At 43.8% G+C, this 15,433-nt stretch overlaps 1 non-coding gene across 1 annotated transcript; it reads right to left on the minus strand.

Annotated features, from left to right (window-relative positions):
• Window positions 1–13,490: 13,490 nt before the first annotated feature.
• Window positions 13,491–13,594, minus strand: LOC114677897 (small nucleolar RNA U13). The gene has a single exon (XR_003729323.1). It is a non-coding gene; the product is annotated as a small nucleolar RNA U13 (small nucleolar RNA).
• Between the last annotated feature and the right edge of the window lie 1,839 nt (window positions 13,595–15,433).

Below are 15,433 nucleotides of genomic sequence, written 5' to 3' on the forward strand. Positions count from 1 at the left end.
TACCCAGCTGCCATGCTATGTGTACTGTATTCCCTAAGAAGCAACATTAGGAACCGATATCATATGTAAAAATACATTAAAGGATAATTACTTGTTTTGCAACAGATTTAATATAGATTCCTGTGAAGAGAATGAACCCAGTGAAATTAAGATATATTTACAAAAAAATCAGTTTGTGCTTATTTCATGGATGGTTCAATTACTTTGCATAAGTAAAGCACATTTTATTAAAAACCAGTTGAAAATAGCCGTCAGGGCTAGGCGAGGTGGCTCACGCCTGTAATCCCAGCACTTTGGGAGGCCGAGGTGGGCAGATCACCTGAGATCAGGAGATCGAGACCAGCCTGGCCAACCTGGTGAAACCCTGTCTCTACTAAAAATACAAAAATTAGCCGGGGGTAGTGGTGGGCGCCTGTAATTTCATGTACTCGGGGGGCTGACGCAGGAGAATCACTTGAACCCTGGAGGCCGAGGTTGCAGTGTGCCGAGATCGCGCCACTGCACTCCAGCTTGGGCGACAGAGAGACTCCGTATCAAAAAAAAAAAAAAAAAAAAAAAAAAAAAAAAAAAAAAAAGCGCCATCAGAAGAACTAAAACAATTTATTTTTATCATTGATTCACATATATTGGAATACCTATAGAGGCCAGGCACTGTTCTAAGTGCTGGGGATACAGCAGTGAATAAGACAAAGTGCCTTTACTCAAGATGCTTATATGCTGGTTGGAGAAAAACAGACAATAAGCATAAATAGAGAAATCTCAGGGACTGCTATTAATTCAGTCATGAAAATAAGCAAGACAGTGTGATAAATGTAGGTGTGTTATTTTAGCTTGTTGTGGGGGATCAGGGAAGGTCTTCCTGAGGAAGTAACATTTAATCTGAGTCCTGAATGACAAGAAGGGTTCATGGAAAGACCTAGAGAAGAACACACCAGGTAAAGGGAACAGCTAGTGCAAAAGCCACAGGAAGCAAATCAACTTGGCCATTGCTCTAAGCCTTGTCAATGTTTCTCAACTCTGGATGCACATTTCAAATCACCTAGGGAGATTTATAAATTACAAATAGCTAGACCTCATCCCCATACCAAATGAACAGAATCTCTGGGAGTAGGGCCTAATCATGATTGTTTTTTATTTTTGTTTTTGAGACAGCTGGTTGGGTGCGGTGGCACCGCAACCAGCTTTGGGGGGCCGAGGTGGGCAGATCACTTGAGGTCAGGAGTTCGAGACCAGCCTGACCAACATGGCGAAACCCCATCTCTACTAAAAATACAAAAAATAGCTGGGTGTGGTGGCAGATGCCTGTAATCCCAGCTACTCAGGAGGCTGAGGCAGGAGAATCGCTTGAGCCCAGAGGCAGAGGTTGCAGTGAGCCAAGATCACACCACTGCACCCCAGCCTGGGTGACAGAGCGAGACTCAGTTTTAATAAAAATGAAATTAAAAAAATAAGCCCAGCTATTTCCAGTCCTTTTACTATTCTCATCCCTATAAAAAACGCTCTGCTCCCTCCTTTCTGACAGCCTCACTCCTACTTCTGCAATGTCTGTCCACATTCCTCCTCAATAAGATCTTCCTGACTCCTGTTCACTTGTCTAACTCCTCTAAGCCAATGGCTTACTGCAGCCTTGACCTCCTGGGCTCAAGTGATCCTCCCACCTCAGCCTCCTGAGTAGCTGGGACCACAGGCATGCGTCACTATGCCCTGCTAATTTTATTTTTTGCAGAGATAGGTTTTTGCCATATTACCTAGGCTGGTCTCGAACTCCTGTGCTCAAGTAATCTGCCCACGTTGGCCTCCCAAAGTGATGGAATTACAGGCATGAGCCACCACACCTGGTTATCAGTCTTGTTTATACGTCGGAATTACCCAGGGAGCTTTAAAAACATTCCTAGGTTTTGGGCTGGGCGCGGTGGCTCACACCTGTAATCCCAGCACTTTGGGAGGCCGAGGCAGGAGGATCACTTGAGGTCAGGAGTTTGAGACCAGCCTGGACCACAAGGTGAAAGCTCATCTCTACTGAAAATGCAAAAAAATTCAGCCAGGCATGGTGGCACATGCCTGTAATCCCAGCTACTTGGGAGGCTGAGGAGTGAGAATTTGTGGAACCCGAGAGACGGACGTTGCAGTGAGCCAAGATCATGCCACGGCACTCCAGCCTGGGAGACAGAGCAAGACCCTGTCTCAAAAAAAAAAAAAAAAAAAAATTCCTAAGTTTCTTTTTTTTTTTGAGACAGAGTCTCGCTCTGTCACCCAGGCTGGAGTGCAGTGGCCGGATCTCAGCTCACTGCAAACTCTGCCTCCCGGGTTTACGCCATTCTCCTGCCTCTGCCTCCCTAGTAGCTGGGACTACAGGCGCCCGCCACCTCACCCAGATAGTTTTTTGTATTTTTTAGTAGAGATGGGGTTTCACCGTGTTAGCCAGGATGGTCTCGATCTCCTGACCTCGTGATCCGCCCGTCTCGGCCTCCCAAAGTGCTGGGATTACAGGCTTGAGCCACCGTGCCCAGCCAAAAAAATTTCCTAGGTTTCATACCAGGAATACTGAAGGCAGGGAAGGAGGTATAGAGGAGCTGTAAGTTTTTTAATATTCTCCATGTTTTGATGAACAGACTTGAGAAACACCAGTGTAAATTACATTTAGCAATTGTGTGCCCACCTTGTGATAGCCCTTGGATTGTTTCATATTTAGCAATTCAAATATATATATATGTTCATATATGTCTTACTTCAGGCTGCTATAACAAAATACCTTAGATTGGGTAGTTTATATACAACAGAAATTTATTGTGTACAGTTTTGGAGGCTAAGAAGTCCAAGATCAAAGTGCCAGCAGATTCAATGTCTGGTGAGAGCTCGCTGCTTCATAGATGGCACCTCTTGCTGTGTCCCTACAAGGTGGAAGAGGCAAGGGAGTTCACTCAAGCTTTTCAGGTTTGCTTTTTTGTTTTTTCGTTTTTTTCTGAGACAAGGTATCACTCTGCCGCCCAGGCTAGAGTGCAGTGGCACGATCATGACTCACTGCAGCCTTGACATCCCTGGGCTCAGCCGATCCTCCCACCTCTGCCTTTAGAGTAGCTGGGTCTATAGGCATCTGCCACCACTCTCCTGGCTAATTTTTTGTATTTTTTGTAGAGATGGGGTTCCACCATGTTGCCTAGGCTGGTCTCAAACTCCCAGGCTCAAGTGATCCGCCGGCCTCAGCCTCCCCGAAGCGTAGGATTATAGGTGTGAGCCACCACACCCGGTCCTTGAGCTTCTTTTACAAGGGCACTAATCTCATTCAAGAGGGTGGAGCCCAGGCCGGGCGCGGTGGCTCAAGCCTGTAATCCCAGCACTTTGGGAGGCCGAGACGGGTGGATCACGAGGTCAGGAGATCGAGACCATCCTGGCTCACACGGTGAAACCCCGTCTCTACTAAAAAATACAAAAAAACTAGCCAGGCGAGGTGGCGGGCGCCTGTAGTCCCAGCTACTCCGGAGGCTGAGGCCGGAGAATGCCGTGAACCCGGGAGGCGGAGCTTGCAGTGAGCTGAGATCCGGCCACTGCACTCCAGCCTGGGCGACAGAGCGAGACTCCGTTTCAAAAAAAAAAAAAAAAAAGAGGGTGGAGCCCTCATGACCTAATCATTTCCCACTTCTTAATAGTATCATATTGGGCATTGGGGTCCAACATAAGAATTTTGGGGAGACACCAACATTCAAACCATAGCAGTAGAAATACACACATGTAAATACAAATATGTACATATGTCTTCTTTCCCATATCTGATTCTTCGTGGGGGAACACTTACCTCTCCTCCTCTGCTATTTCCTTCCATGAGGGAGGCAGCTCAGGTGGTGTAATTACAATATGTCTGGTCTCTCTGTGCTCTTTTATCCCCTCTGTCCCTGGTCAGGGGAGGAGTGATTTACTTAACTGGTGCCTTTAGGAAAAACTGGGTTTGCAGAGCTCGACTTTTCCCACATTCCTCTTGAATCTGAGCTGCTTATGCGTTATATTCACATAGGCCAGCAGCAAAGGGAGGTCCACACTAGTTGCTTCAACTTAGGTCCAGTCAACAGGCCTGACTGGCTCGCACGTTATTTTTTGTTCTCTGACGTAACCTTATTATTAAAGCTAATATTTTCACCTCCAAATGTCTTACTTCTTGTTTTAATTTCTCAGTTGAGCAGCAGTATTGTTTTCTCTCAGCAATCCCATACTTCTTTTAAGATAATTAAGAGAAAGAGTCATGTCTCATTAGATTGGTATTAAAACAAAGAGAGAGAGAGGAGCTATGAACTCAGCATTTATGTGTTATCACATAGTAGGTGCTTGTCAGATTTTGATCCAAATGTTTGATCTCTAAAGCCTCGCAAATTTTAGCCATTTGATCACTAAATATTGTGGGAAGAATATGCTAAATGTGGGGTGGATACAAGGTAAGACAAGATTCCTGCCCTCATGGAAAATCCAGTCCCACACCAAGTATTTACCAAACACCTACACCTACTTTGTGCCACGCACTGTGTTTGCTAGTAGCAGTACAAAAATAAATATGCTCCCTGATATAAAATAGCCCAGCCTGGCTCAGTATTTTTCAATGTTGACCCATCTGTGTATCGTGAAATTAATTCAGTGAGCATCACAACCAGTACTTTAAGGACTAGAATAGAAGCCATAAATGTATATCACAACTAGTAAGGGCAAATACTATTCACGGAACTTTTATTTCAGTTATTTATGTATGTGGGTGTGTGTATTAGTGGAGTGTGTGTGTGAACTGAGTTGCAATGCAAAATATATTCTTACTATGGGTTATAGTTTATAAAAAGATGAAAAATCCAGTCTAGTAAAAGGGAACCAGACATGTATATATGTGACTTTTTTTTTTCTTTTTTTTTTTTTTAGATGGAGTCTTACTCTGTCACCCAGGCTGGAGTACAGTGGCTCACTGCAACCTCTGCCTCCCAGGTTCAAGCGATTCTGCTGCCTCAGCCTCCCAAGTAGCTGGGATTATAGGCATGTGCCACCACGCCCAGCTAATTTTTGTATTTTTAGTAGAGATGGGGTTTCGCCATGTTAGCCAGGCTGGTCTTGAACTCCTGACCTCAGGTGATCCACCTGCCTGGGCCTCCCAAAGAGCTGAGATTACAGGTGTGAGCCACCATGCCTGGCCGACTATTTTAAATATTACTTTACATGTATAATATAGGATTTTTCAGATGTGATTGAGGCTTAGTGACTCTAAAAAAATTTGTAGTAGGTAATGAATTGAACTGACATCCAAACCCGGGTCAGTATGACTTAAAATAAAATTTTGTTTCCATTGTACCACAGACAGAAAAAGATCTGGGAGAAAGGAAAGATTAAGGGAAAAACCTTGAGCAGATTCTTGAGGTCATGAGTACATTTGTGAGCGGGATGGTTAGGATGCCTAAGATTCCATGGAAAAGATAACAGTTCCTTTCAGTTCTGAAAAATTTGGAGTAGAGGGACACTATGGTGGTTAAGCTCCTGCTCTGCAATTCAGCTCTGGCTTTGAATTCTAACTAACTTAGTTGAATCACTTCATCTCTCTAAGCCTCTTACTAATGTTTAATACAGTAACAAATAAATTTATTATTACTAATAATAATACAGTTGACCTTCAAACAACATAGGTTTGAACTGCACAGTTTCACTTACATAAGGGTTTTCTTCTACCTCTATCATTGCTAAGACAGCAGAACCAACCCCTCCTCTTCCTCCTCCTCAGCCTGTTCAATGTATGGACTGCAAGGATGAAGACCTTTATGATGATCCACTTCCAGTTAATGAATAGTAAATATATTTTCTAGTCCTTATGATTTTCTTTTATTATTTTTATTTTTATTTTTTTTGAGACAGAGTCTCACTCTGTCACCCAGGCTGGAGTGCAGTGGTACGATCTCGGCTCGCTGCAACCTCCGACTCCCAGGTTCAAGTGATTCTCCTGCCTCAGCCTCCCAAGTAGCTGGGATTACAGGCACGCGCCACCACGCCTAACTAATTTTTGTATTTTCAGTAGAGACGCGGTTTCACCATGTTGGCCAGGATGGTCTTGGTCTCCTGACCTCGTGATCTATCTGCCTCAGCCTCCCAAAGTGCTGGGATTACAGGCGTGAGCCACCGCGCCCAGCATGGTTTTCTTAATAACATTTTCTTTTCTCTAGCTTACTTTTTTGTATAAATAACATAATAGCATATAATACAAATAACATACAAAATACATGTTAATTGACTGTATATGTTATTTGTAAGGCTTCTAGTCATTCGTAGACAATATTAGTAGTTAAGTTTTTGGGAAGTCAAAAGTTATATACACGTTTTTGAGTGCCTGGGGGGGGTTAGCATCCCTACCCCCACCCCGCGTTGTTCAAGGGGGAACTGTAGTGCCTTCTCCATGGAATCACTTTGAGAATGTAATGAGATACTACATAGAGACAGCTTACCTAGCACAGTGTCACCCTGCACTTAGGATGTCTTCAATAAATGCCATTAATATCTTCATAACCTAATTTATATATTTTTACTATTTTTTTGAGACAGAGTCTCGCTCTGTCACCTAGGCTGGAGTATAGTGGTGCGATCTTGGCTCACTGCAACCTCTGCCTCCCAGGTTCAAGATTCTCCTGCCTCAGACTCCCAAGTAACTGGGACTACAGGTGCATACCACCACACCCAGCTAATTTTTGTATGTTTTCATAGAGATGTGGTTTCACCATGCTAGTTAGACTGGTCTCGAACTTCTGACCTCAAGTGACCCGCCCGCCTCAGCTTCCCAAAGTGCTGGGATTACAGGTGTGAGTCACCACAACTGGCCCTAATTTATTTTAACATAAGAAAAGGAACTGGGTAGCAAGACTGGTTTCATTAAATTCATTTTTACTTGATTTGGAAAAGAGTCTGTCAGAATTTGATCAGAGAGCCAGAACCACCGAAAGGGGCATGGAATACAGGATTTACTGTAGGAGTTAAGTCTCAGGCAATTGTGGGAGCTGACAGGACAGCCCAAACAGGCTGTTGTTTCCATGTCTACTGTTGAGCCTACAGTTGCTGAAAGAGCAGTTGGGAAGGAAAGTTGGATGTGAACAAGGGCAAGGGCGAACTGGAAACTGCAAGGGCAAACTAGGACCAACGAAGACAATCAGACCCTGCAAAGACTAACTGGAACCAACACCCTCCTCTCCCCACTTCCAACCTTGATGCCGTAGATAATGTGTAGAAGAAGCTTGTGCCCTTCACTATGGAACTGAGCACACACTCAGTCCAGGAGTTGAAGAAACTGATGGGAGAGGTCTGGCGGGAGCTGGAGTGTATTCATTTCCTAGGGCTGCCATAGCAAAGTACCAGAGAAATGTGGTGGCTTCAGCCACAGAAAGTTAGTCTCTCACAGTTCAGAAGGCCGGGACTCCAAAAGCAAGGTATTGGCCGGGCCATGCTCCCTCTGAGGGCTCTAAGGGAGAGTCCTTTCCAGCTTCTGGTGGCTATGGCAGTCCTTGGCCTTCCTTGGCCAAGCTGCATCACTCCAATCTCTGTCTCCACCATCACATAGCATTCTTCCCTGCATGTCTGTGTTGCTGTGTCTTCACATGGCCTTCTTATAAGGACACTAGTCATGGGATTTAGGGCCTACCATAATCCAATAGGACCTAATCTTAACATAACTAATTACAGTTGCAAAGACCCTATTACCAAATAAGGTCACATTCTGACATTACTGGTCAATGTGAATTTTGACAGGACCACACTGCTCAACACAGTACATAGGGGAACTGTGGTTTGGGGTGCTTTCTCATGCCTACGAAGTGAGCTAGCTGCAGAGCAGTGACAATATGCCTGCCCTTCACGAGTCACTAAAGCATTAAAAAAAAATGGCAGCTGCTTCATTTCAACCTCTCAAATATCATCCAACATGTCTTTATTGGCCAACGCTGATCCAGAAAGATAAAGGAAAGTAAATACTGGGAAATTCCATTTTCACCAAATTGTTGTAATACATGGTCACTACACAGTGAGAGTCACTGATGACTCTCAAGTCAAAAAGACTTGATGGGAATGTTGTTTTAAAAATATTGATCTGGCAGCAAAGTGGAGGAGAGATCGGGGGTAAGAAAAGATTGCAGATTCATTAAGAGATTGCTGACATAGTCTAAGACAGTGGTCTCTAAGTGTTTTTGATTATGCTTTTGGTAATCATAGACTAAATAAATTGGGCCAATCCTCTAGCTAAATCCAACTAAAAAGTTGGAATTAAAACAAAAATCTTTTTACAAACATCGGCTGGGCGTGGTGGCTCACGCCTGTAATGCCAGCATTTTGGGAGGCTGACGCAGGTGGATCACATGAGGCCGGGAGTTTCAGACCAGCCTAGCAAACATGGAGAAACCCCATCTCTACTAAAAATACAAAAAATTAGTCAGGCGTGGTGGCAGGTGCCTGTAATCCCAGCTACTCAGGAGGCTGAGGCTGGAGAATTGCTTGAACCCGGGAGGCGGAGTTTGCAGTGAGGCGAGATCGTACCACTGCAACACTCCATCCTGGGCACTCCAGCCTGGGCAACAAGAGTGAAACTCCATCTCAAAAAAAAAAAAAAAAAAGTCAAATAGCTAATGAGACAATGAGAAATAAGTGGGCCAAGATTGGGGAGAAGATAGAAATAGAAAATCTAAAACAAGAACCAGGCATTTGGAGGTTCTTTTACCCAGGGAGGGCATTCAAAGGTCCTAAAAGGAGGCTGAGCAGTGCTTTCCACAACTCTGGGTTGACAAGGGCACAGCTGGAGTTGTGGGACTGGGGCTCTAGAGAATCCCAGGCATAGAGGGCTCAGACCCCAAAGGGCCTCACCACAGGAATAAAGGGGTGACTGAAAATAAACCTGAAGCCTGGTTGGCTTTGACTGATCGGGCTGACCCAGAAAAGTTCAATTTCTGAAACTGGATTAGGGGAATCCTGGATTAGTATAGCCTTAAGACCTGGCAGAAACAAAGAAAGAAGCTCATCGTCCTAGGCCTCAAATGATTTATGCAAACACCTTTTCAAACACAATTTCCAGCACATACTCAAGTATTTTTTTATTGTATGCCATTCTTAAGTTAAAACAAAAATTTTGAGCACACACGTTTAATACATATTTGTTTACAAATTATCACACTTGTTACTTTATATTATGGAATGTACAGAAAAAGAAATGCTAGAGGATGAGATGAATATGAATAAAATATTTAAGCTTTTACATTTTATTTTTGTATTGCAAGAAGCAGTTTTGAGTTAAAATTATTTACGAAAGCCCAAAGACATACTTCATGATACTCGTACAAACTTTTTTCCTGTTGGCTTTTGCTCCAGAGATCACAGCTGTGAAATACTGTGTAAAATAAAAGCAGGACTGGCCAGGCGCGGTCGCTGAAGCCTGTAATCCCAGCACTTTGGGAGGCCGAGACGGGCGGATCACGAGGTCAGGAGATCGAGACCATCCTGGCTAACACGGTGAAACCCCATCTCTACTAAAAAATACAAAAAAACTAGCCGGGCGAGGTAGTGGGCGCCTGTAGTCCCAGGTACTCGGGAGGCTGAGGCAGGAGAATGGCGTAAACCCGGGAGGCGGAGCTTGCAGTGAGCTGAGATCCGGCCACTGCACTCCAGCCTGGGTGACAGAGCGAGACTCCGTCTCAAAAAAATAAAAAATAAAAAAAATAAAAGCAGGACTGGATTCAGAAAAGTACTCTACTTTTCTAATTTCCAATGGGTAGTATTTTTAGAAATATTTACAATGGAAAAAAAAGTTTACTTTAAAACTTTAGTTAATTTGCAAGTCATTTCAAGAACCTCAAAAGGTAGAATTCTCTGAACGTTGAAAACACACAAATGCGCTGCATTTGGTGAAGGAGATATCTCCCCCACCTAAAACTTTATTTTTAATAGTAGAGAAAATTTTTAATATCACGGTGTTAGTTTGCTGGAACCACAAAGTACAAAGAACCACAAACTGGGTAGCTTAAAACAACAGGAGTTTATTCTGTCACTCTTGTGGAGGCTAGAAGTCCAAAATCAAGCTGCTAGGAGGGCCATGGACCCTCTGAAGTTCTAGGAGAGGATCCTTCCTTGCCTCCACCAACACTGGATAGCCCCAGGTGTTCCCTGGCTAGTGGCAACATAAATGTAGTCTTCGACGACTCCTTACCTGGTCCTCTCCTCTATGTGTATCTGCTCTCTCCTCTTGTTGTAGGGACACCAGTCATATAAGGGCCTACCAGCTGAGCACAGTACCTCACACCTGTAGTCCCATCACTTTGGGAGGCCGAGGGGAATGGATCACCTGAGGTCAGGAGTTCAAGACCAGCCTGGCCAACGTGGTGAAACACCGTCTCTGCCAAAAATACAAAAATGAGCCGGGCGTGTTGGTGGCTGCTTGTAATTCCAGCTACTTGGGAGGCTGAGGCAGGAGTATTGCTTGAATCGGGGAGGCGGAGGGTGCAGTGAGCTGAGATCACGCCATTGCACTCCACCCTGGGAAACAGGAACAAAATTCTGTCTCAAAAAAGAAAAAAAAAACCCTTATGACTTCATCTTAATTTAACTAATTATATCTGCAATGACCCTATTTCCAAATAGGAACTGAGGATAAGGATTTCAACTTAACTTTTTGTGAGACATAATTCAATCAGTAACTATCACCAGTCTTCATTACTTCAAAAAATCTTTTGAAAATGATTAATACTTTGAGGTTTAGCAGTTCAATGACCTATATTCACTTTATCTTAATACTGAATTTTAATATTTGTCATAATTTAAAATAATCTATGACATAATAATAAATATATATTTGATCTCTGTCTCCAGTTCTTGACACAGAGCCCCTAAAACTCTTGCAGTTTCCCAAGCAATAGGAGTACTAGGAGCATCTTTTATTTTAATATTTGGTCCTCAACTCTGTGATATGGTTTGGATGTGTCCCCACCCAAATCTCATGGGGAATTGTAATCCCTAGTGTTTGGGGTGGGGCCTGGTGGGAGGTGACTGGATCATGGGGGCAGATTTCTCATGAATGGTTTAGCACCATCCTCTTAGTACTGTTCTCACAATAGTAAGTCCTCTCAAGATCTGGTTGTTTAAAAGTGTGTGGCATCTCCCCGCTCTCTTGCTCCCGCTCCAGGCATGTGAGATGTCTCACTACCCCTTTGTCTTCCGCCATAATTGGAAGCTTCCTGAGGCCTCCCCAAGAGCAGAAGCCACTATACTTCCTGTACAGCCTGCAGAACTGTGAGCCAACTAAACCTCCTTTCTAAATTACCCAGTCTCAGGTATTTCTTTATAACAATGTGAGAATGGACTAATACACTCTGGTTCCTGAGACAGAGGTCCTACATCCTTTGGAAATTATTGGGATGTCCAAAAGCCGATGGGAATGTATTTTGTTCTAGCCAGGCAACTCTTGGTAGGCTCCTGAATGGAGCTGGTCACCAGAAAGACCAAGCCATGATTAGAAGCTTGGAACTTTCAGCTCCACCCGGCATCCTCTGGGGAAGAGGGAGGGACTAGCGACTGAGTTAATAATCAGTCATGCTTCCATGATGAAGCCTCCACTAAATCCCTAAACTACCAGGTTCAGAAAGCTTCTGGGTTGGTGAGTACGACCACGTGCTGGGAGGTTGGCACATCTCAACTTCATGGGGACAGCAGCTCCTGTGCTGGGGACCTCGCTCTATGTACCTCTTCATCTGGCTGTTCATTTGTATCCTCTATCATATTCTTTATAAGAAACCAGTCAATGAAGGTAAAATGTTTCCCTGAGTTCTGTGAGCAGTTCTAACAACTTATGGAGTGTGAGGAGAGGATGGTGGACAGCTCTGATGTACAGATTTATAGCTGATTGCTCACACATACAGTAGGCCCAGATCTGGCACTGGAATCCAAAGTGGGGCAGTCTTGTGGAATGGACCCATAACCCGTGGGGGCTGCACTAACTCTGGGTAGTTAGTGTCAGAAATGAATTGCAGGGCCAGGCACGGTGGCTCACACCTGTAATCCCAGCACTTTGGGAGGCCAAGGCAGGAGGATCACCTGAGGTCAGGAGTTTGAGACCAGCCTGGCCAACGTAGAAAAACCCCGTCTCTACTAAAAACACAAAATTAACTGGGCATGGTGGGCATGGTGATGGGCGCCTGTAATCCCAGCTACTAGGGAGGCTGAGGCAGGGGAATCACTTGAACCTGGGAGGCAGAGGTTGCAGTGAGCTGAGATCGTACCACTGCACTCCAGCCTGGGCCACAGATTGAGACTCCATCTCAAAAGGAAAAAAAAAAAAAAGGAAATGAATTGTAGGACACTCAGCTGGTGTACAGAGGGTTGGAGAATTGGTTCTTGTGACACACACGCCCACATTTGTGTCAGCAGTGTGGTAAGAAATCATTTTTCTTTAATACCTTAAAAAAATGAAGAATTCCAAATGAAAACACTGCCCCTCTGACTGACTTTTGTTTTTTTCTTTTTTTAGACAGGGTCTCACTCGGTTGCCCAGACTGGAGTGCAGTGGTGTGATCATGGCTCACTGTGGCCCCAAACTCCTGGACTCAGGCGGTCCTCCCACCTCAACCTCCCATGTCTGTTGTCCTGGCTAATGTTTTTAATTTTTAATTTTTGTGGAGACAGAGTCTCACTATGTTACCCAGGCTTCTGACTAACTTTTGAATTATGACATACATTTTTTTCTATCTCATCTACTTACTATACAAATATTTTTCTTGAAATTCAGCTAGCAAATTTCCATCTTTACTGTTTGTGGGGAAAAGAAAGAGATCAGCCTGTTACTATGTCTATATAGAAAGAAGTAGACATAAGAGACTCCATTTTGTTCTGTATTTGAGATGCTGTTAATCTGTGACCCTATCCCCAACCTTGTCCTTGCAAGAGACATGTGCTGTGGTAACTCAAGGTTTAATGGATTTTGGGCATGCAGGGTGTGTCTTTGTTCCTAGAAAAGCTAGGTATTGTCCAAGGTTTATCCCCATGTGATAGGATGAAACAATGCTGCTAAAGGTTTATCTCTAGGCACAGGATTTTCCTTTAAACTTATTCATGTCACAGAGATCCTTGTTCTTATGTCTTACTGCTGATTTCCTCCCTAAAAACGATCCTATTGTCCTGCCACTCCCTGATCTTTAAGATGGTAAAGATAATTATCTATAAATACTAAGGGAACTCAGAGACCGGTGCTGGCGTGGGTCCTCTGTAAGCTGAGCGCCAGTCCCCTGGGCCCCCGCTTTTCTCTATACTTTGTCTCTGTGTCTTATTTCTTTTCTCAAGTCTCTCGTTCCACCTAACGAGAAACACCCACAGGTGTGGAGGGGCAGGCCACCCCTTCACTGTTACTTAGTTGTTCTTGAACGCTAAATGGAATACGTTACATTTTTATTGTTTTTATAAATAAGTTAGAAATCCACAGAAACTCTGTTTAGCAAATTTTTATTTTCTATTTTTATTGTTCACATCAGGCAGGGAATGTGCCAATGTTGTAACAAGGCTCAAGGGAGGCACATCTCACACGTGGACGTGAAAACTCAATCATCAAGCTTATGAACCACAAAAGGATCTAGAAAAGTTTTAAACATATGAAACAATTCTGTGTCCATGCTTGTGTGCATCTAGATAGGTGACACTGTTATATAACTTTTTGACTTAAAATCATCTAACAGTGGAAATGCTTTGCAACATTCTTTTTCAAAACACTCTCTCAACTTCATGAACATAATGAAAGGAACAACACAAACTGGGGCCTATTTGAGGGTGGAGGGTGGGAGGAGGGAGAGGAGGAAAAAGAGCAACTATTGGGTACTAGGCTTAGTACCTGGGTGATGAAATTATCTGTACAACAAATCCCTGTGACATGAGTTTACCTATATAACCAGCCTGCATATGTGCCCCTGAACCTAAAACAAAAGTTAAAAACAAAACAAAAAAGCCAAATCCAAAATACTCTCTCCATAGGGTGCAATATTTCTAAACCAACTATTTTCTCATTTGTTGTTACGATATTCTTTTTAGCTTGAGGAAACATATGAAATGAGGTTATTTTTCCAAACACATCTGTTACATGGTATGCTATAGAGACTCACTCTATCTTTTTGTTGCAGAAAACGTCACTGTCTTAGTTTAGTTTCAGCTGCTTTAACAAAATGCTATGGACTGGGTAGCTTATAATCAGCAGAAATTGATCTCTCAGAGTTCTGGATGCTGGGAAATTCAAGATTAAGTTGCCCGAAGAGTGGGTGTCTGGTAGTAAGCGCCCACTTCCTCGTTCATAGATGGCACCTTCTCACTATGTCCTCACATGGTGGAAGGGCAAGGCAGCTCTCTGGACACTAATCCCACTCATGACCTATAGCCCCTCCCAAAGGCCCCCTTTCCTAATGCCATCACATTGGGGAATTAAGTTTCAACATATGAATTTTGGGGAACATTGACATTTAGAATGTAGCAGTCAGCCAATTCTGTATCATCATCTTCTGGGATGAATGCTGTGATCCTCACCCAGTATATCCCCCTGTGATGTTGGTCTCATTGCTCCAGGTATAGGGAGTGCTGGCAGGCATTTCAGGGACTGTCTTGGCCACACTGCTTCCTGGGGTGGACATCCAGTGACTATCCCATGCAGGAATATAAAGAACTGGCCATCTCAGCCCAACTCAGGACAACTCTGAAGGGCCATTCTAGCTCCAAAGCTCCTGTGGGTTCAGTCAAGAGTCCCGGCCTGAAATGCATCTCGACTTCTGTCTCTCCTCTGTTCGATTCCTTCTTCCCCCTTCCTTCTATGGGTGTTGAAACCAAGGATGAGCCCTAATAATCATCCAGCAGAATGTGTCTCAGAATTTTCTTCCCAGGAATCTAACTTATGACACTTTCATCTAAAAGAGATAAAAAATATGTGTAACTTATCTTTAAGTACTTTGCCAAAAAAAAGTCAGAAAACTCCTGGTGGTAAGAAAAGGTTTGCCTGGCCATTTTAGTGATGGCCTGTTAATTTATTGTATTTATTTATTTATTATTATTATTTTATTATTATTTTTTGAGATGGAGTCTCCCACTGTTGCCCAGGCTGGAGTGCAGTGGCGGAATCTCAACTCACTGCAAGCTCCGCCTCCTGGGTTCATGCCATTCTCCTGCCTCAGCCCCTGGAGTAGCTGGGACTACAGGCACCCGCCACCATGCCCGGCTATTTATTTATTTATTTACTTTTAGTAGAGACGGGGTTTCACCGTGTTAGCCAGGACGGTCTCGATCTCCTGACCTCGTGATCTGCCCATCTCAGCCTTCCAAAGTGCTGGGATTACAGGTGTGAGCCACTGCACCAGGCCATGGCCTGTTATTTTAAAATCTTACTTTTACAAAATGAGACCCATTGAAAACAACTCATAGCAAGGAAACAGCAATA

This window comes from Macaca mulatta, chromosome 4 (assembly GCF_049350105.2).
Source record: "Macaca mulatta isolate MMU2019108-1 chromosome 4, T2T-MMU8v2.0, whole genome shotgun sequence".
Taxonomy (NCBI): Eukaryota; Metazoa; Chordata; class Mammalia; order Primates; family Cercopithecidae; genus Macaca; species Macaca mulatta.